The 23961-nt window shown below is 41.2% G+C and overlaps 1 long non-coding RNA gene and 1 pseudogene across 2 annotated transcripts; one reads left to right on the forward strand and one right to left on the reverse strand.

Annotated features, from left to right (window-relative positions):
• The first annotated feature begins 1496 nt into the window (after nucleotides 1-1496).
• On the forward strand, nucleotides 1497-20119 carry LOC134947921 (uncharacterized). 2 transcript variants are annotated; one of them, XR_010182858.1, is made up of 4 exons: nucleotides 1497-1580; nucleotides 1708-1753; nucleotides 15776-15912; nucleotides 19391-20119. It is a non-coding gene; the product is annotated as an uncharacterized LOC134947921 (long non-coding RNA). The 2 variants fall into 2 exon arrangements; XR_010182857.1 differs by lacking the exon at nucleotides 15776-15912.
• LOC134950077 (5S ribosomal RNA) lies at nucleotides 11621-11738 on the reverse strand (annotated as a pseudogene).
• Nucleotides 20120-23961: the final 3842 nt, after the last annotated feature.

The raw sequence follows: 23961 nt of genomic DNA on the forward strand, positions 1-23961 counted from the left end.
TTCCTCAAATAACCTATGGCTTCTAAGTCATTCCACACTGCCAATAATATCAGACAAGGAAATCAAAAAACCATTCAGGCAAAGTTATCTGATTCAGCCACCCATGAAATGGCAGAAACTATCTCCAAAATTCTGGCCAAAGACTATCGGACCAGCGATACAGTCCTTTTCTCTTATTACAGGTAACCCTCTCTGCATGTCAGTGGCAACAAAATGGATTCCCCAAAGTACAGTATGTGTGCAACTTCCCGATCACAGCCAGAGGTTTGCTTTGCTACATGTCTTCAAGCCCCGGGGTTTGAAAATGGTCAACCCCTATTTAGTAAAGATCCACCTGTGGATAAACAACATCTGATTGCTCGCAGCTCATCCTCAAGGTCACCTCCAGGTCAGTGACAGGTTTGTGGGCCACACGGAATACACACTATATCCTGGCGGTTGGGATGCCAGCAGTCAGATGACTGACTGCGGCATCCCGACAATGAAGATCCCGACTTCAGAGGGGGAAAGTGTTTCTAACCCCTTGTCTCCTTGTCCTACCCATCTCCTACCCTAACCCTCGGGGCATGGCGGCTAGGGTTACCCCTCCGGGGGTGTGGGCTACAGCTAACTCTCGGGGGTGGTGGCTAGGACTAATTCCCCTTGTGCCTGTGCCCAACCCACTTCCCCCCAGTGCCTAACCCCCCTCCCCACTCTGGGCCCAAACCCGTACCCAATACTCACCTTCAGGATGTCGGCTGTCGGTGATCCGGCACCAGTCTCCTGTGTTGTCGGGATTCTGGGATTGGTCACATGACTGCCGGCATCTCTACAACCGGGATGGTAACTGCATCTCGGCTACACTGCTTCCTGTTAGCTCTATTAAACTGAGCTAGTCAATGTTTTTTTGGGTCATGGTAACCCTTTAAGGTTATGGTTGTATATGTGTATTTGTTCTTCAATGTTCATATTGCTTGTACTTTGTTTGTGCACCTCCAGCTGGTTTGTTGTACTTTTGGACCTGATTCTGAGTGAAATGCAGCGGATCTATGTTTTCGTCTTTTGTTGTAGTCACATAGGTGACTTTATGCTAAGACTAATATAAGCCTATTCCTGACTGAGCAAGGAATGGGACGCTCACCACCCACTATGTACTGTATCTGACACTCCCCTTTTGGGGTTATATGTGCATCTGGCCCCCATTTTCTTTGGCCAAGCCCCGTGTGGCTAGTGGCCACACTCATTTTTAGGGAACGCGCGCCTCTGGCGCGCACACACAATACCACTGAGAATTGTTTTCTACTTGCGCCACTGGGTGAGGGTCTTAGCTACTTCTCCCTTTATGACCATTGTTTTGTTGTTCTTTATAAATTTCATTCAATTACATAATTTAGACATGTTTTGGCAGAAAAAAAGCAGAAGCGTGATTGTAATCATAAATCAACATTTTGTTATGTACATACTGATAAGATAAAGAGATCAGAGTTCTGTGTTTTTGGCGTTAATTACGTTTATAAATAGAGAGGTTACACAGCAGAGAGCTACAGCAGCTGCTGTGGTGATAGCTCAATATACGGTAACAGAGTCTAATAACATAACAGGTGAGAGGGTCTGGGGAACAATGTGTACAGTATGAATTACAGTATTGTTGCAGCTGATTGGTGAAAAGATTCATTTGATTTCTATTTTAGAATATATTTAAAATGTTACCTATGTCTCTTATCATAGATCTGCTCTGTCACTGCGTCACAGGATTCCAGACTTTATACGGAAGGTAAGTGGCAAACCAAAAGAAAATTTGCATAATAAAAATATTTTATTTAGCATTTAGAAAGAAACCGTTTCCAGGACAGAGGATTAGGTAAGTGTATGCTCTTGTAGCCAGGACTTGCTGTATTGTAGAAATCAAACTTATTTTCCTCTTCACCATCCTGAGTGGGCAATAGTCATTGGAGGGGTGTACTATGACTGACCGGCGGTCGGGATGACGGCAGCCAGCATACAGGCACCAGGATCCCAACCGCCGGAATGCTGGAGTCGGGCGAACGCAAAAGAGCTGCTTGTGGGTTCAGTGCACTCACCACGCAGCGGGCACGGTGGCATGCTACGCGCGCCACACTATTTATTCTCCCTCCAGGGGTGTTGTGGACACTCGAAGAGGGAGAATAGTTGTCATTATACTGTCTGTTGGGATTCTGGCATCGGTATGCTGAGCGCCGGGATCCCCACAGCCGGTATATCGAGTGCCACCCGATTGGAGGACACCCGGTGGTTCATGTATGAACACTGTGCTTGTTAAATAGGCTTTCCTGTGCAAAGCATCACCAGTAGTGACTGGCCCAGATTTAGGTATTTTCTCCATACAATAAATCAATCCCATACAGCCTGCAAAATAAGAATTGATAGAGAAAACGGTATCATATATCAGACAGAGGAAAAATATACTGATGTACAGTTGGTCAGTACTGAACAAAATATCCAGGGACAAGTCTTTATAACCTGCAACACCCCATGGATGGAACATTCAGGCAACTGGCAACTGTGGGTTTATAGGATTATGTTGTGTGTGTGTGTGTGTGTGTGTGTGTGTGTGTGTGTGTGTGTGTGTGTTATGCACACCAGTGCCTGCAGGAAAGTACTGGTGTCAGAACTGTTATGCACTCCAGTGCCTGCAGGAATGTACTGGTGTTTGAACTGTTATGCACACCAGTGCCTGCAGGAATGTACTGGTGTCTGAACGGATAGGTATGCAAAACAAATGGACTCACAGACAGACTGGGGAATATGACATTACGTACACAGAAGGTGATAGGGTAACAAAAATACACACAAAGTGAACAGAGAAGCCCAGAGGCAAAGGAACTGGGTGTCTCCCTTGTATTAGTAATGCTCAGATGGAAAAAGCAAGATGTTGTGTTTTAATACGTAGAGAACCTGAAATGCTGTTGCTAAGGGCAACAGCAAAACCCTAAAGGGTTACCAACGGGTGTGGCAGTAAACTCCTTGGTCAGAGATGGAATGATAGACACAAGGAGAGTCTCCACAATCCTAATTCTCACTTGCAGTGCACAGGTTCAGCTTACTGCCACTAAACTGACCCCTGACACCTAGCACAGTGAGACAGGATTAGACAGGCAAGTCTTAGAATACAGCCACAAACTTGCTAAATTCACAGAGTAGTAACAGAACCCCAGCAAGCTAAACGACTGACTCCAGTCTTACTGCTAGGTCTGGATTGGCAGAGTGTAATACCAAATCCCCAGGCCTATTTGCAGTAAGCAACAAACAAATACAAAGCTACACAGTACTGGCTACCTTTCAGGAACTGACTAACCAACAAAGATTCAGCAGCATCTGCTTAATCTGAGAAGAGGCCTTATAAAGCAGGTGCTGTCCACGTCCCACTCAGACCTCACAGACTGTGAGCACAAAAACCAGCACCGGATCCCCTGCCGTGCACAGAGCCTATAACCACTGCACAGCAAAAGACCCGAACCGGAGTATCAGCTGCGCTCAGGTTACTCCGCTAGCACTTGTCTCCCGGTTGCCATGACGACGTGGCAGCACAGGGCAGGAGACCCTAACAGTGTGTGTGTGTGTGTGTGTGTGTGTGTGTGTGTGTGTGTGTGTGTGTGTGTGTGTGTGTGTGTGTGTGTGTGCATATATATATATATATATATAAATGATATCTCTTTGGAACGCACTTCTTTAACGTATTAGGCAATTATTTGTCTAATGATAAAACTTTTTCTGAATATATATATAAATATATATATAAAGATAGGATGACACCCATATTAAAAAAAAACATGTTTTTATTGTTAAGACAATGTAGTTCAAAATCATATTTACAATAAAAATTATAATTTTTTTCCTAATATTGATCATTAGGAATACAATTGTTTGTTCAGTTTGTACATTTAAAAGGAATAATAAAAATGCTTTCATCCAACGCATTTCATCTTATAGCGACTTCTTCAGGGGTGTTCTTTGGGGTGTAAACAGGAAAATTAATAAAAAAAATAATAAAACACAACCAAAAATAAAAAAGGAACAATACTGAGAAGAATATGCACATTGAAAACAGTTATTATATTTCTATTGTCCAGATAGTCTATATTTTAAAAAGGCTATTTGTATATATCCTTAATACATTCTTGACTCTTGTTATATATAACTACTTCTTTAAACAGTTATTTACATTATAACGATAAAAACTCATAGTGTGTATTACAATAATGGTTGTCTATTGAACGACTCCATAATGAGTTGGTTAAGTAATATATATAATACAGAATACTTACTTCTAAACAACATTTTTTTCTCTTAATGAAAATGCTCTCAAAATTTGAGAAGACGTGTTCTTCTTAAGAGGTTATAGAAAGTGATCTTTTGATCAAACCAATTATCATACCTATTTGGAAGAAATCCAATTTAGGTTATTATGTATAATGGCATTTTCACATATTTATAATTATTTAAACATAGATACTTACTAGATATAAATCTGGATTAAATTTGAAGGATTTGGGATTTAGATAAGGTAATTTCCACAGTATGACAAAATTTAGTCGGATTCCCTAATTAGGACCATCCTAAAGGGAGATATATATTAATTCAATAATGAGGTCATCGATATAAATATAAAATAAAAACTTACTGATTGTATTAGTATTCGTATCCAAATCAGTATTTGTATCCAAATCCAATCAGTATTAGTATCCAAAAAGAGGGCTTTTAGCTGTTACCAAGCTCCTTTCAATTCTCCTAATAGAGATAATATATTACTATATAATTTTAACCATAATAGAGTGGGACAAAATGTCCATATGGCTTACCAGAAGCAATCCTATTTCCACCGTATGACAAAATTTTATCGGATTCCCTAATTAGGACCATCCTAAAGGGAAATATAATTGTATTCATTTAATCTAATTAGTTTAGGTTTTTAATAGTGAGGTCAAATATACAGAATTAAATATAAAAAATACTTACTGATTACTAGTATCAGTATTAGTGTCCAAAAAGAGGGCTTTTAGCTGTTATCAAGCTCCTTTCTATTCTCCTAATAGAGATAATATATTACTATATATCCTAATTTTAACCGCAATAGAGTAGGGCAAAATTTCCATATAGCTTACCAGCAGCAATCCTATATGTCTGCATACATGGGAATCCAAATGCAGAATGAATGCTGAGCTCCAGGCTCACTATTTAAGCTCCCCAACTGATTACCTCACTTCCTATCTGACTTTGTTAATTACTTAATTGATGCAATCAATATATGTGGTTTTCTATAATATCAATACATGTTTGGAATCCCTTATTATTTTAATGGCCTTTTAGTGACTATTCATATTGAGAAGAAAATGTTATTGAACTAAAGAGAGCTTAATTTACTGTTTGGAATCCCTTATTATTGTAATGGCCTTTAATACCCCTTTCAGACCAGAAATGCCGGGGTCTTACCCGGGAATACGGTCCCTGGATCATGCAGGGACATTCCCGGGTAAGACCCCTTGCATACCGCAGTCAGCAGCCGGCATATTGCCGGGTTGCTGACGTCAGCGGTAATGAGGCGGGGGCGGCGCAAGAGATCACATGATCTCCAAGCGCCGCCTGCTAATAGAGAGTGAACGGGAGCCGGGTGGCATTGACCCGGCTCCCGTTCACATTGACCAGGTTCCCGGGAGGATCCCGGGACCAACCCTGCAAGAAAGCAGGGTTGAAATGCAGGGGCATGGTTCCCGGGATTCTGTCCCGGGACCCTTTTACACCAGAGCTACACTCGGGTTGTTGCCGGGATCATCCCGGGAAAATGGGCTGGTGTGAAAGGGGTATTAGTGACTATCCATATTGAGAAGAAAATGTTAGTGAATTAAAGAGAGCTTAAGTTACCAGTTTGTATACCTTAAAATTGGTTTATAATGTGACTGCAGTCATATGAAGCTAGTCACAGTCACATGATACTTATATACTCGATGATAGCTATATTTAATACACTGGGAGACCGCAATCGTACTTTTTATTAACAGATCATTGACACGTCATATTACTGAACTACTACACTAACGATATGTGATCCAATCTAAATTAATAACCTTATTGGTTTAATAGTGAAATAATTAAAATATTGTGAGTCTTCTAAGTGTGTGCTATTTTATTGAATCTATTGTGGTGTTCTATTATTTAATCCAAACGTTTTTTAAATCTTATCAAATATATATTCGCTTTGTACTAATGTTATTTTATTATTTATTATAGTTTGTTCTTAGCTTATGTGAGTGTTTATCACTATTTACTACCCCCTTTTTTTAATAAGGTGTCAATTAATAAATTATATCAATATTTTATCAATGTGTTTGGTATACAATATACTTTTTTTATGAATAAGTGAAAATTAATTCCCAATAAATAATTACTATAAATTAAGATTAAACATATGTTCCCTATTAGAGCCCCCATAAGGTTTCCTCTGGAGTCTTTCTTTTGACACTCATTTTACACAATAAGGCTAACATAACACATATGGTAATCATGATTCATTAGAATAAATGATAATGACAGATTAAACCAGGACTTTTGATCATGCAAAATAATATCTTCATCACAGAAATGAAACAATATCAATTCCCTCATTCATTCCACATGGAGCAAGGGTGTTTAAGGTGAATATCCAGTATAACTCCCTTTTGGATAACTATAATTCTCTATTACCCCCTCTGTCGCTTTCTGTGATATGTTCCAATATAGTGAACTTTAAACTTTTAGTATCGGAATTATGAACTTCAGAGTGTGCTAACTTTGTTTTTGATATTCCTCAAATGTTCTTGGAGCCACAATTTAATCAACTGTTTGGTCTTTCCTATATAAGCTTTCCCACATCCACAAGTGATTCTATAGATGACAAAGGTCGGAATTGCAGTTATAAACCCCTTTTAAGCTGAATTATTTTTTGTTTAGTTCATCATAAATTACTGGTGATTTTTCTATAAATTTACAACAAATGCATCTAGTGCACGGGTAACACCCTGATTGCTTTAAAAAATTGCCTGGTTTGTTGTGGATTTTATCTATTGGTCCTAAATTACTCTGAGCTATAATATTTTTCAAATTTGTTGCTTTTCGGAATATGATTGTGGGTTTCTGAGCAAGATGAGGACCTAGAATTGGGTCTCTTTGCAAAATTGCCCAATTGTTTTCAATAATTCTTCTAATCTGTTTGTTCTCTTTATTAAATTGAGTAATGAAAGGCCGATTATTGATAATGTTTTGATCTTTATTGGTATTTGGTTTCAATAATTCGGTTCTATTCCTTTTAAACGTTTTCATTCTGGCCTCTTCTACTCTTTCTTTACCGTAACCTCTTACTAGAAATCTTTCTACAAGTTTCTCTGATTGTTCCCAATAACAGTTGTCATCACTACAGTTCCTTTTAATTCAAAAGGAATTGTCCAAATGGAACATTATGTTTCCAGTTGGGGAGATGACCGCTATCAGCGGGAATATAACTGTTCATATCCATCTCTTTAAAGAAGCTGGAAGTTTTGTATTTTACCCGAAATTGAACCCTTCAATACCAGATCAAGATAATCTATTTTTTCTCTTTCTGTTCTATGAGTAAACTTTAGATTATAGTTATTGATATTAATGTAATTTATAAAGTTATTAACACTAATCAGATCTCCTATCCAGATAATGATTAAGTCATCAATATATCTTTTGTATAATGTAATATGATTAGTTTCCCAATCCGTATTGTAAATAAGTTTATGTTCCCAATCACCAATGAGTATATTTGTGTATGCGGGTGCAAATTTAGTTCCCATGGCTGTACCTTGGCACTGTAAAAAGAATTCCCCCTCAAATTTAAAATAATTATGCTTTAATATAAATGAAATACTATCTATTATAAACTGATGTTCTTTAATTGGTTTCCCCATCTTCTAAATATTTTTTCTCCACTGCTTCCAACCCCTTCTGATGTGGGATTGATGAGTATAATGATTGAACATCAATTGTTAGCCATCTAAAATTTGGGTTCCATGTAGTTTCATTTAGAATGTTAAGGATATTTATAGAGTCTTTAACATAGGACTTAAGATTTTTTACATATTTTTGCAATTTCAAGTCTATGTAATGGGATAGGTTCGCTGTCAGAGAATCCATCCCTGATATAATGGGCCTTCCAGGAGGGGCAGTTTTTGTATTTATGTACTTTAGGTATGTGGTATAAAGTGGCTAGTTGTGGATTTTTCATATATAAGTAATCAAACTCTTTTTCACCAATTAGACCATCTATTTTTGCTGTATTTAATAGTTGTAATAGTTCTTTCTGATATTCCATTGTAGGATCCATATCTAATTTCTTATAGGTATTATTATCATTCAAAATTTTATATGCCTCAATGAGAAATTGATCTTGATTCTGAATTACAACTGCCCCCTTTATCAGCCTGCTTTATCACAATTGTACTGTCAGTTTTTAATTGTTTTATTGCCTGTTTTTCTATAGGCTTAAGATTACAGTCTCTCTGTTTTTTTGGATCTATCTTTAATTTTCTAAATTCTTCTTTAACACAGTCATAAAAAATATCTATCTGGCTCCCTTTAGGTTCGACTGGAAATTATTTGGAGGGAAGTAAGACTAAAGGTTTTTTTGTAGGCTCATAGGCCAATTTAGGTACTGGATTTAAAAAAAATGTCTTTGTAAGGTCAAACTATAGATATATTTATTTAGATCTATAAATAGATCAAACCTGTTTATATGATGTCTGGAGCTAATTTTAACATTTTTCTAATATCTTACTATGTGGTTCGGATAATTGCTTGTTGGATAGATTGATGACTCCTGTAGATTTTCCTTTATGAGGTTTAATGGGTTTTTCCTTTTTTTGGCGAGCCTCCCACTGCCCCTCTTTCCTCTTCTCCAATGTTTAACCTTATTTTTAAACCCTGAGGAGAATCCAATCTGTAATGGACTTCTTCCTTCCTTTGGGTATGTGGGAGCTGTGTGCTCCTTTCCCAAACTAAAAAATGTCTCCTAGTGTGAGGTGGGGATGATGAGAGGGGTTCGTAATGATTTCTGACTGTGACAGGGTTATATCGTTCCTTATGGCTCTGTTGTGGGGCAAATATTGTAGGCCCTTTTTTATTTCTATTTACTTCATGCCATCTTTCATTACTTTGATGGTTACTCCAGACCTTTTTCTGTTCCTTTGATGAAAATAATAATTTCTTGATCAATCTGTATTATACTTTCCTTGGTGAAGATGTTCACTCCTTGATCTATCCCTATTGTAATCTCTCTGGTACCTATATCTGGATCTCTTATTTTGAGGGTTTTGTTGATCTCTATTTCCATTCAATTATGTATTTAACATTCTCGTAATGTTTTTTGTCTCTAAAAAACTTTTTTTGTTTTCTTATAATTAAATCATTTTCAAATTTGTCTAACCCTTCTTGTGCGAATTTGACCTCTTTTTTATAATTCTCATTATTTTCAAATTTCAATAAACCTGATTCATAGTTGTGCATGTCCTCCTCTATTTTTTTTAGTTCACTTTTTCTTTCTATAATTAATAGATCCACTTATTTTAATGAACCTTCTTCTAAAATGTTATACCAGTTTGTCATAAAATCAACATTTGAATTCCCAAATGTGGGATTTTTAGGAGTCTTAGTCCCCTAGGGACTCTACCTACTTCCAAATATTTTTCTAATGTTACAATATCATACCAGCTTTTTAATTCACGTGCTGATAGTTTCTCCATACCTCTAATGAGGTCATAAAAGGAATCCTCTTCTTTATTTATATCCATTTCAGTTGCATCTTCTTTAAAGATGCTTTTGCTATTTTTTGACCATTTGGACCTATCTCTAAAGATAGGCATTTGTGGGCAGCAGAAAGGATAAATTGACAAATGTATGAAATAATAATAGAATTCCTTAATGTGCTCTTATTGTAAGTCTACTGTTCTGTTGCTTATTTTATATCCAGTTCTCATATAGGGCCTAATTCAGACCTGATCATAGATGTGCGAACGCACATCTACGATCAAAATATTTGACATGTGGGGGGAGGCCCAGCACAGGGCAAGTCCGCACCACATGCCAGGTCATATATTATGTACCAACGGTGGCGTTCAGACTACCGTAACTTTACCAGAATAACAGTAACTTGCACAGCATGAATAGCATATAGCAGCAGGATGATATCACGTCAGTCCACCAATCACCAGATCATTCCACTAACACAGCAACCCATCACCGGTTCTCTCTATTAAGTCATAACTCCTTTCCTGTATATGGTAAATGAATACATCAGAATTACAATATCACACTTTAATACTCAGTTAAGCATGTTATATACAATATTCCCCAATAAAAATAAATACCATTAATAAAAATATATATCCTTCATACAGCGACTGTCTCATATTCCAATAACCAGAGTATCTGTAGCAAGCATAGTTACAATGTTACACTTTACATTCAACTGATCACAATTAATGATATCCTTTCTCATGTGTCACATCACAATACAACTGCAACATGTACTAAAAATAAGCATTTAAAATCAACCCAAGAAACATCTATAAAACATGATTATGGATCGCTAGTTTAAAATATTATTATCAGTCTCTCCATATTCAATATAAAATACTTTTAACCACATACAGTACAAGGCTATTAACCAAACTGCACCAACATACATCTCTTCACTTATCTCAAAATATCTCCTTACCCGACCTCTCCGCTCTGCACAAGATATATGTCTCTCATCCACAAGCATTACTCACTCCTACTCAATCCTACTCAAAATTACAGGACTTTTTTTAGGCTGCACCCACTCTGCGGATTGCCTCCCATGCACAATAAGACCCACCTCTAGTCTCCAAACCCTCAAACGTACCCTGAAAACTCACCTCTTCAGACAAGCTTATCAAATTGAAAATAGAGTATTTTTCCGCACTTGAAAAAATATTCTGAGAAATTCTATACCAACGTTATCAATTTTTACTCACTATATTGACAAATTATAAGTTGCTGGCATGGTCGACCAAAGGGTTTCAGTAGTATCCTGCTGGTAAGTCCATTAACAAAGAAGAAAGAAGACCCTTGTCTGGCGCACTTATTTAAAGAAACAATATTGTATGTATTGGTTAATTACATTCTTAAAACATAACTTTTATTTGTTGTTTAAGTTAAAATATGGTTCCCCTTGAGATATGTATACTTGTTCATGTGAACACGGGGAGCAAAAAGCGGGAATAATAAAGATATAAAATACTATCCAAATTTATAACAATTAAACAGGCTGTATTGCCTTATATGAAGCAGGAGCAGTACTGTAGTCCTGAAAAGGACTTATTGCACAGCGCACTCTAGTGGTCTGATTTATTAACTGGATAAGTTCCTGTGTTAAATTCTAACAGTAGTAGAATTACCCCACACTCTGGTTGATACAAAAATTACTGGGAACAAATTTCATTAATGTATTAACAGGTAGTGAATTCTGTCTGTCCGTAGGTTATAATATGTAAGTAAAATATTAAGAGGTGAGGTATCCCATGGAACCACAGGAGAAAGTAGGAAACATGTGAATCTGCTTTCAAAGTTAGACTGGATTTATACCCAGAACTTACAACACCAGGTATTCACGGGGGGCCTCCCTCCAGATACTCGCCCGGCCCAACACTTTTTTGCTTCCAAGATCAGACGAGATTGGGCAAATTAAGGGTGGTTTGGTTGTAAACTGGAGTGCTCCTCCTCCTGAATCGTTGATGAGAGTTCACGGATATGGAAAATTAGAGGTAAGTATAATATTATCAGGAAATGTATAGAAAAACGAGACTGATCTGCTGTTGACATTAGACAGCTAGGACCTGTCAGTTGAAAACTACCCCAGGACATCATTTGTCTATGCTGAATCTCCAATGAGAGTCTTAGGAATGCAGCAGTATGGAGGAGAAGAAGGGGGAGATAATGCCTATCAACATGAAGCCCCTTCTTGGGTCTTCCTTGCAGTCGCAGGATAGCCGTCAAAAGATAATTAATAGAAATTGTGTTAAATCCACAAAGAACAGGTAGAATTTACCAATCAATATACATCCAGCAGCAATAATAGTGCCCACCTAGCACTTGTCCTCTTATAAATAAAATAAACAGTAAATGATTGGACAATGTGTGTCCTGTATTGAACCAAATATACTGGTTCTAAACTGACACTGTTTTTTGTGTGTTTTTTTTTTAGGATAAATGAGTATGTGTCCTATATTCAATTGCCAAAGAGGCCAGTAGCATATATTGAATGAGCAAACCTGTCACTGGGGCATACTGTACTTCTTAGCTAATAGACATGGACATAAATTGTTTGACACTTTGTTTGGTAATGGAATATTACTCATTCAAAGAAGCTGCGGACACAAAATAAAAGTAATCACTCCTGGTAGAGAAAAAGAAAAAAAAAGTGGGTTGCGATTCCCATTACCGCTGTCAGCATGAGATATGGAGCTGGGGCAGGTTGCTGCATTCAAAGAGGATGGCTGGCAGTAAGCCGTGGTGTGGGGACTGCTGCTTTTACGATGTCCGAGCAGTGCTGTGTGCTCCCTGCTGTTGGGTGCCGTTGGATACTGAGGTGTGGGGTAATTCTACTGCTACACAGAACCTTATCCAGTTAACAAATCAGACCACTAGAGTGCGCTGTGCAATAAGTCCCTTTCAGGACTACAGTACCGCTCCTGCTGCATATAAGGCAATACAGCCTGCTTAATTGTTAGAAATTTGGATAGTAGATTTGTGATATATAATATTTTATATCTTTATTATTCCCGCATTTTGCTCCCCGTGTACACACTAACAAGCATACACATCTCAGGGGGAACCATATTTTAACTTAAACAACAAATAAAAGTTATGTTTTAAGAATGTAATTAACCAATACATACAATATTGTTTCTTAAAATGAGTGCACCAGACAAGTGTCTTCTTTCTTCTTTGTTAATAAGCTTATCAAATTCCAGAACCACCCACATAACCTTCATAAACTTTCCTATCTAATTACAGCCCCTCTGTATCAGTGACATGCGGTGAGGTCAGGGGCTGGGGAGGCACTGCAGCTAAACACCCCCCCCCCTTCAGTCCCCCCCCCCCTGGAAAAAAAAGTGCAGTCCCCCCACACCGCTAAAACCAGCAAGCACCAGGCAGAACCAACCAGGGGAGGTAATGCCATAGCAGGGGAGACACTCAGTGTGGGGTCCCCCTGCCATACCATTAAACACCCCCCAAACCAGTCAGCCCAGGGCTGGAATTCCTCGGAAAGTTGGGCCCCCAAAAAATGAAAATGGGGTCCCCCCTCCAGAGCAATAACCAGCACTGGGCTGATAGCCCAGTGCTATACCCCGCACCCCTGGTGGCGGTGGGTGCGGGGTTCATTGTATGCTAATACTGTTCTTTACAGGTGGCCTACAGGTCCCTGCAAGCCTGCCCCAGTATGCTGGCACTTGGAGAACCACGAGTGCCAGCATGCCCGGACATAAATGGCCCGCTGGCACCTGTAGTCCACCTGTAAAGAATAGTAATATTGTCCATTACAGGTGGCCTACAGGTCCCAGCAAGCCTGCCCCAGCATGCTGGCACTTGGAGAACCACAAGTGCCAGCATTCCTGAACATAAAGGGCCCGCTGGCACCTGTAGTCCACCTGTAAAGAAAAGATTTAAAAAAACACAGTACACTTACCTTAAAAAAACCTTTATTAAACAGGGTCTTCACCTGGGGGCAGTGGCCTTTAAGCTCTTTTGCGTGGCCGCCGCCTTCCCAGGGCTTCTGGCATCTTCACCTGGGGGGACGCCACCTCCCCAGGGCTTCTGGCGTCTGCCTCCGGCGTCTTCACCTGGGAGGCGGAGACCTTTAAGCTCTTTTGCATGATCGCCACCTTCCCAGGACTTCCAGCGTCTTCACCTGGTGGGTGGCGGATGCTAAGCTCTTTTGCATAGCCGCCGCCCATCCAGGACTTACACGGCGTCTTCGGTCTTCAGGAGCTCTTCTCAGCTCCTGCTCTGCCGGTGGACTGACAGCCGCTACCTCGCGCTGACTTATATAAGTCAGCGGAGGGGGCGGGGCGATGACGTGGCGAGCCATGATTGGCTAGTGGCGGCCATGTTGAATTTCAAAAGTGACGCTGAGGCGCCATTTTTGAAATGGGTACCGCTTCCGCTGCCAAACTCTGCAGAACTGTCCGTACTGCCGCGTCCCGCCACCGCTACTGCCGCCCGCATCTCCACCACCAGCACCTCCGCCGCCCGGCTTGCCGCATCCCGCACATCCGCCGCCACCGACGCACACACAGTGATTGACAGCGGATCCAGTGACGGATCCGCTGGCCTCATAGGTTGAAAGCACGTCCCCGTAGGAAAGCGGCACCTCTAATGGTGCCGCTTTCCCATGCAATTTCAATGGGCTTTTCCTGCCCATTGCTAGGCCCCGCCCGCGTCCGCCCCCCGCTCCCATATCTTTTCCCAATCACTACGGGAGGCACCACGATCGGTGCCTCCCAAACTAATTATTCACACTGTAATGATGAGTAAAATAATAAAGAAGATACTTACGTGTCATAAGTATCTTCTTTGTATTATTTTACTCATTAATGACAGGGGAGGCACTGCCTCCCCTGCCTCCCCTGACTGCACGTCCCTGCTCTGTACAGGCCACACATATCCTCACATATTTTATCTTTCTTCACTTTCACACGCTCCATTTCTGTGTGACCATATCATACAGCCCATTAAGAACCTTTGCAATCTGGTGGTCCATTATGCAATAGACAGCACCTATCCTTGTGTGCCAATGCCTATTTCCCTATAGAGTGTAAGCTTGTCAGCAGGGCCTTCCTACCTCTACAGTACAGTATGGCCCTCATTCCGAGTAGATTGCTCGCTAGCTACTTTTAGCAGCCGTACAAACTCATAGTCGCCGCTCACGTGGAAGTGTATTTTTGCTTTGCAGGAGTGTGAACGCCTGAGCAGCCGCGTGGCAGCAAACACATTTTGTGCAGAACAAGACCAGCCCTGTAGTTACTTATTCTGTGCGATGAATGCTGAAACAAAGGACCTGGAACTGAAGCGTCAGATAACCGCCCAGCAAACGCCCGGCCACGCCTGCATTTTTCCAAATATAATTGATATTAATACCACCTATATGGTGTATATGCTGATATGTGGATGCAGGAAAGGATATGTGGCTAAAACCAAAACAGCATTAAACGTTAGACTTTTGGAAGATATTAGGAATATAACAAATTGTAGCTTAATGACAAGACAGCCCATTGAAGTGGCCATAAGTGTCTCATCTCCGGGCTTCTCCAAGAAAGGAGACGTAAGCTTAACAGGAGAGAGAACTAAGAATTTGGGTTTCATAGACTTATTTGTCAGCATCCATTGTCTTTAGGGGCAAACGCAGGATTTCTAGAGGGGGCTTTCCAAATGCATTCTACAATCTCCCGCTCTGCGGAACATTGGAACAAGTGCGGGAATCTGGAGGAGTGGCAGAAGAAATTAGTACTGACTCTGAACATATACAGTATGTATCCATTGGTCCATCATACATATTTAATATAGATAACATTAGTGGTCAGGAAAAGGTTAAACATACTATAATATATAATTATACATACATACATACATACATACATACATACATACATACATACATAGAACCTGCAAGAGACAAATCTGCACTTTCTAAGCACTCATTCTCCCACCTCATGGTAAGACTCCTGTCTCTTTTTCTTGGCAGCTACTCTCTGGTCTAATGCACTGATTGACTGCTCAGATCTACACACGCAGCAAACCTGGTTGAAGAAGCTGCTATAACTGGACATGTGCAGCAGCTCCGCCCTGTCCCTGTAACTGCATGTTGTGGCAGCAGCTCTAGTAAGCGTATTATATAGTATTGCATGCTTGTCTACTTTTGAAAACCAGTTTCAGGGAGATTGTACACTAGGTGTAAGCAGAATGCAGTGTGTCATGCTCCACTGAAAGGACGTGTCTAGCACCACCAATAGGCGTATATACTGTCTTTCCACTAAGGGGTGTGTCCTTCAGTGTCAGGTGCTCACTCCAGTGACTATAGGGGAATTAATATGGTTTGATTGTTTTGTCTCACCCAAAATGGCCGCCTCCATAGGGGACCCAATATCCTTAAAACATGGATTTTCAGGGAGCAACATTTACAGTAAATCTAGCTTTTACAACAGACCTGCTAACACATGTTTGTATATGCTCCCTGTGCTTGTGTGGGTTTCATCAGGGTACTCCTGATTACTCCCACCATACAGAAATATACTGGTAGTATACTTACTTAGGCTCTCAGCTAATTGGCTCCCAATAAAATTAACCCTAGCGTGAATGTGTGTGCGTGTACATGTGGTAGGGAATATAGATTGTAAGCTCCACTGGGCCAGGGACAGATTTGAATGGCCAAACATTCTCTGTAAAGCACTGCGGAATATGTGTGCCCTATATAAATAACTGGTAATAAATAATAATACAATTAGGAGGAAAAAAACACCAGCATTTAAGATGTAAACAGCATTAGGGTCTACACAACCACTGAAAAGCAATTTGACATAAAATAGATGCAGGGGGTGACATAACAAGCCATGTTTAGAGATATCCATGCTTGAAAACAGAGCGTGACATCACATTTGTTCTAAAAAAAAATATAGAAGGTCAACTGTGCTCCAGCATGACTATCCTTAAAACATAGATTTTTAGAGGGCAGCATTTAAATCTAGCTTTTACAACAGACCTGCTTACACATGACAAGGCTTAACAATGACGTAGAGCATCCCTACCCTAACCATCACCCTAGTATCCTAACCTAACCATAAACATTAACCCCAATACTCTTTCCCTGGTCCTAATAGCCTAACAACCTTAACCCAACCATCATTCCAAACCTCTCCCTTACCATAACCCCTAACCCTAATATCCAAACCAACCCTAATATCCTATTCCTAACACCCTAACACCTAACCCAAACCCCCGAACTAACCCTAATACCTTAAGCCCTAAACCAAGCCTAATACCCTACCCCATCGTGCAAACTAACCCTAATGCCCTAACCCAAGCCACTAAACCAATCCTAATACTCTAACTCTAAAGGGCAGATTGTCTGGGCCATTTGGTTCTTATTTGCCGACAAATTATTTGTTTCTATAGAAAACTATACTACAAAGAGCGGCATACCACAGAGCAGGTTTGTGTATGGTAAGCATACTAACAGAGGATACTGTAACAGGGACACTGTCCCTATAACTCTGACGCATTCCATAAAACTCTGACCCTATCCCTACAACTCTGACCCTATCCCTACAACTCTGACCCTATCCCTATAACTCTGACATTATCCCTATAACTCTGACTTTATCCCTACAACTCTGACCTTATACCTACAACTCTGACCCTATCCCTACACCTCTGACCCTATCCCTACAACTCTGATCCTCTCCCTATTACACTGACCTTATCCCTACAACTCTGACCCTATCCCTACAACTCTGACCCTATCCCTATAACTCTGACGGACCCTATCCCTACACCTCTGACCCTATCCCTACAACTCTGACCCTATCCCTATAACTCTGACCCTATCCCTACAACTCTGACCCTATCCCTACACTCTGACTCTATCGCTATAACTCTGACCTTATCCCTAAAACTCTGACCCTATCCCTACAACTCTGACCCTATCCCTATAACTCTGACCTTATCCCTATAACTCTGACCCTATCCCTATAACGCTGACCTTATCCCTACAACTCTGATCCTATCCCTGTAACTCTGACTCTATACCTACAACTCTGACCCTATCCCTATACCTCTGACCCTATCCCTACAACTCTAACCCTATCCCTATAACTCTGACCCTATCCCTATAACTCTGACCCTATCCCTATAACTCTAACCTTATCCCTGTAACTCTGACTCTATACCTACAACTCTGACCCTATCCCTATACCTCTGACCCTATCCCTACAACTCTAACCCTATCCCTATAACTCTGACCCTATCCCTATAACTCTGACCCTATCCCTACAACTCTGACCCTACCCCTACAACTCTGACCTTATCCCTACACTCTGACTCAATCGCTATAACTCTGACCTTATCCCTACAACTCTGACCCCATACCTACAACTCTGACCCTATCCCTATAACTCTGACCCTATCCCTACAACTCTGACCCTATCCCTATAACGCTGACCTTATCCCTAGAACTCTGACCCTATCACTACAACTCTGACCCTATCCCTACAACTCTGACCCTATCCTTATAACTCTGACCCTATCCCTACAACCCTGACCCTATCCCTACAACTCTGACTCTATCCCTATAACTCTGACCTTATCCCTATAACTCTGACCCTATTCTACAACTCTGACACAATCCCTATAACTCTGACCCTATCCCTATAACCCTGACCTTATCCCTATAACTCTGACCCTATTCTACAACTCTGACCTGATCCCTATAACTCTGACCTTATCCCTATAACTCTGAGCCTATACTACAACTCTGACCCTATTCCTACAACCCTGACCTTATCCCTATAACTCTGACCCTATTCTATAACTCTGGCCTTATCCCTAAAACTCTGACCATTTACTGCAACACTGACACTGCCCCTATAACACTGACCCTATACTACATCTCTGACCCTATCACTATAACACTGACCCTATACTACAACTCTGACCCTACCTCTATATCTCTGACCTTATCCCTATAACTCTGACAATATACTACAACTCTGACCCTATGCCTATAACTATGTGACCCTATACTGTAACACGGACACTATCCCTATACTATAACTCTGACCTTATCCCTAAAACACTGACCCTATACTATAACACTGACACTATCCCTATTACACTGACCTTATTCTATAATACTTAACCTATCCCTATAACTCTGACCCTTACCTTATAATGCTGGCCCTGTCCCTATAACGCTGACACTATCTCTATATTCTCAGTTTGTTTTAGATTATTTTGTTTAATGTATGCACCATTGTACCATTGTGGACTTGATTTGCTCACCACGCTTCGGGCACGGTGTCTCACTTCACTCGCCACAGGTTACTATTCCAAAAAGTTGGTGACATGGACCCAGGGGATTATGGGAAAGGTCATCTCCACGAAGATTATCTAGACTTTACCCAACCTCGTAACTCATGATAAGCCCCCCCATAAGACGTGGCCATGCACACATGATGCTTGATCACATCCCCATGTGGCCACACTCCTTTCTGCATGCATGCATGCTACTAATGGCTCGCTGCTCCAGTCTGTCATTGCAATGGATTATGACCCGGCTGTAACCTCCTCTCTATATCTCTTTCAGGTCACGCCCACCAGGATGCGCTCACCATCGCCATTTATCCTGACACTCGGGATCCTCCTCAGTATCTACCATCTGTCCACATGTCAGGACTGGGGAGCCTTTCAGGGTAATCACATTATTAGAAGAACGGACTTCACCTGTAGGGCTTTGATGTATCGGTTCAATAAGAGAAACCTACCGGAATGCAAAAGGGTTAACACCTTCATCTATACATTAGATCCCACCACCATTTCGACGATGTGCACTGGTTATGGCCATGGGACTATAACAACTACCACAGCCTTCACCCTCATTGAATGCGCTAGAAAGTACAAGCGTAAGCGACCATGTGAACATCGTAGGCGGATGCTAAACGATGTGGTGTGTATAACATGCCAGAATGATTACCCTGCATACGTTCAGAATATAGGCCCATGCCTGTAATCTAAACGCAACGTTTCTTCAGTGTCCCGCAACATTGTAGAGCAGAGGAGGAAAGGTCTCTGTCTTCTGTATATCTCAGAGTAACATTCAGGCCGTCCTCTGCACAATCAACCCTTCTTTATGCAGCACATTCTCCACTCCATAACATATAACAAAAGGCAAGCCCACTTCTGTATAAGATGCAGAAGTTGTGATGTCACTGCTACAAATACGTGACAGAATGCTTCATGTAACCAGTTGTATAACGAGCATTGCTTATCTAGCTTATTCTACAAATAATAAATATTCAAACTAATTAAACCTGCACTCACCTTGCTCTGTAGCACTTTTATTTATTTATTTTGTAAATATTTTTTAATTGAGAAAGAATAAACATTACAAGGTAATCAAAGAACGCAGTGTTGGCAATGGAACAATCGTAGTCCACAAAGTTGAACAGAACATTGGGCCTAATTCAGACCTGATCGCAGCAGCAAATTTAATAGCTAATGGGTAAAACCATGGGCCTAATTCAGACCTGATCGCTCGCTAACGTTTTTTGCAGTGCTGCGTTCAGGTCAGAACTGCGCATGCATATGCACTGCAATGCGCAGGCACGTCGTACGGGTACAAAGCGGATCGCTGCTGGGCGATGGATTTAACGAAGAATCCATTCGCACAGCCGAACGCAAAGATATTGACAGGAAGAAGGTGATTGTGGGTGGCAACTGTCCGTTTTCTGGGAGTGGTTGGAAAAACGCAGGCGTGTCCAAACGTTTGCAGGGCGGGTGTCTGACGTCAATTCCGGGCCCGGACAGGCTGAAGTGATCGCATCGGCTGAGTAAGTTCTGGGCAACTCAGAAACTGCATAAAACTTTTTTGTAGTGCTCGGCTGCACACGCGATCGCACACTTGCAAAGCTAAAATACACTCCCCTATAGGCGGCGACCAGGGCCGTTTCTTGGGGCAGACGAGCAGTGCAACCGCACTGGGCGCCCGCCGTGGCACTAACTGTGGCTCCCTGCTTCCCCCTCCTATTTCTCCCCTAGTAACCCTCTCGGGGGGCGGAGTTTCACAGAAAGACGAGGTTGCGTCATTATGTCACGCAACCCCGTCACTCTGCGAAACTCCCCCCCCCCCCCAGCGGAGTACAGAGGGGGATCCAAGTTAGGAAGAGGGAAAGGCCAGCGCGAGGAGCGACTGGTGAGGCGGGCCGAAGAGCGGTAATCGCCTCTGTAAGTATTCGATCTCTCTCTCTCTCTCAATGTGTAAAATGAGGACACCTGCCGTAATGTGTGAAATGGGTACTCTTGCCTGCCGTAGTGTGGGGATTTAATGTATCAAGGGCATTGCGGTGTGTGGCATAATATGGTGCAGGGGGGATTATTGTGTGGGGCTTAATATGGTAGAATTTTTTTTCCTGTGGTGGTCGTGATCTGTTGGAGCAGGGTCAAAAACTGGATTGTGAGGTAGTCTTTTCAGACGAGGCCACACCCATTTAGATGAGGTCACGCCCCCTTGCCGAGTGCGCGCTCAAGTTTTTTTTTTATCTAGGTGTGTGTGTGTGTGGGGGGGGCACATTTTTGATGTCATGGGGGGGGCGCATTTTTAAATCTCGCACTGGAAGCCAAATTGGCTAGAAACAGCCCTGGCGGCGACTATCTGATCGCAGTGCTGCAAAAAACAGCTAGCAAGCGATCGGGTCTGAATTAGGCCCCATGTGCACAGCAGGTGTGGCAGATATAACATGTGCAGAGAGAGTTAGATTTGGGTGGGTCATATTGTTTGTGTGCAGGGTAAACACTGGCTGCTTTATTTTTGCACTGCAATTTAGATTTCAGTTTGAACACACCCCACCCAAATCTAACTCTCTCAGCACATGTTATATCTACCCCCCCCCCCCCCCCCTTCCCTGCACTGCACATGGTTTTGCTCATTTGCTAACAAATTTGCTGCTGCGATCAGGTCTGAAATAGGCCCTTTGAGAAGGAGAATAACAAACATCTTTCCCCAGAAAACAAAGTCATAAGTAATACAAAATAGTTAAAAGTATCAAGTATATGAGGTTATAAGCAAGAAAGCGAGGTAAAATTGAAACAGAAACAGTGTGGAAAACCCCGGAAATAATCAGTCAAAAAGGGGGAGCATTGGCTTCCAGAACAGCCAAATTATACCATGTGGTAAGGTGAACATTCTTTCTAATATGTTCTTTTTCAACAGACGAAAATGTAGTAATATACGGCAGCCAGATATCATAAAATGTAGACGCTCTTGATTCTGCATCCAATGAACACTCAACCCAGTCCACTTGATAGACATAGACAAGTCTCGGAAACATATATTGTAAGGAGATACGTTCAGGGTGAATCCATTTTGATGTTTTTTTTAGCCACTGCAGCAATTTTGGCCAAAAGGTGATGCACACCCACTGCTGGCTTATTAGTCAACGAGAAATAATTCCACAAGGCCCAAGACACATTCACTGTAAATGGTATGTGTAGTGTATCATTGATGTACAACTGGACCTCTTTCCAAAATAATTAATATCACAAGACCACAGACAGTAAAGGATATCAGCCTCTGGCAATGAACATTTAAAGCAATCGGAATTCTCCGATATACCCATTATAAAACATATAGTAAGCCGTATGTAATATTTTAAACTGAATTTCGGTGAAAGATGAAGATACCAGTTGTTTATTCAATTATACTGAAACTGGAGGGGGGGAGGTTCAGGGGAAATTTGCGGAAAAATTACTTCACAGAAAGGGTAGTGCACAAGTGGAATAGCCTCCCATCAGAGGTGGTAGAGGCTAAGAAAGTAGTGCAATTTAAACATGCATGGGATAGACATAAGGATATCCTTACAAAGAAATAAGGGCCAAATAATGAATGAGATAAAAATATGGTTTAAAAAAAAAAGGGGGCAGACTAGATGGGACAGGTGGTTCTTATCTGCCATCAAATTCTATGTTTCTATGTTTACTGAAGGCCTAATTATAATCTATAATAAAAGATCAGAAAATGAATCTTGCAATTTAGCTAGCCCAGTGGTAACCAAGGATAAGTCAAGCTTTTTCCTAATCAGATCATACAATGTGGAGGTGGGAAGCGGACCCCCTTACGACCAAGTATTAAGACAACTAAAGAATTAGACCTATCAGCCAAGGAAAGGTCAGTCAATTTATTCAAAATATAGCTGCGGGATTGGAAGTATGCAACTAACAGAATGTGGATAAGGGGGTATGCTTTCCTTAGTGATTCTAGGGTAAGAATAGAGGAGTAGTGTTTATCCAGAAACTGGTGAACCAAGTGAAGTCCATGAAGGTGCCAAGTGGTAAAAATAACATCTGCGTTCCCATCCTGGAAATCAGAATTATCCATCAGTGGTAAGAATAATGATCGGTTACATGACAAGCGCAGTCTCCTATGAGAGATGCTCCAGGCCATGTAAGGGGAGAAGAGTAATGGATTATATTACGTTCCTAATGGAAGAGAGGCTATCGTCAGGTGTAGCAAAGCAACTAAGGTAGTATTCAAGAGAAACACCTCATCCAGAGTCTGATGAACATAATTGTCCACACCTCCCACCCAATCCAATGCGTATCTGAGGTTGGATGCCAGGTACCAGGTATAGTCTTGAGCATTTGGAAGATTAATACTTCCCAGCATTAATGGTTGTTGTAATTTTGACAACAATATCCTGGGACATTTTAACGGCCCATATAAATTTGGTTATTGCCATATCTATAGACATAACATTACATGCAGACAACAGAAAAGGTAGCATCTGGATTGGGTAGAGAAGTCTAGGATAGGGATAGTCTAGGGTAGAAGTCTAGGTGTTTGTGTGTTTGTGTGTGCCTGTGTGTGTGTGTGTGTGTGTGTGTGTGTGTGTGTGTGTGTGTGTGTGTGTGTGTGTGTGTGTGTGTTCCAGCATAACCCCGGAATGGCTGGAGCAATTTACACCAAACTTGGTACACATATGCCTTACAATCTGGGGAAAAACACTGTGGGGGTAACATACCCCTAGAACCCACTGGGGGTGGGGTTGGGAGGGAGTAAAATGTAAAAATGCAGAGTTTTCGGACATAACTCTGGAATGCCTGGAGCAATTTACACCAAACTTGGTACACATATGTCTTACAATCTGGGGAAAAAATAGTGTG

The sequence above is a fragment of the Pseudophryne corroboree genome, chromosome 8 (assembly GCF_028390025.1).
Source record: "Pseudophryne corroboree isolate aPseCor3 chromosome 8, aPseCor3.hap2, whole genome shotgun sequence".
In the NCBI taxonomy this organism is placed as follows: Eukaryota; Metazoa; Chordata; class Amphibia; order Anura; family Myobatrachidae; genus Pseudophryne; species Pseudophryne corroboree.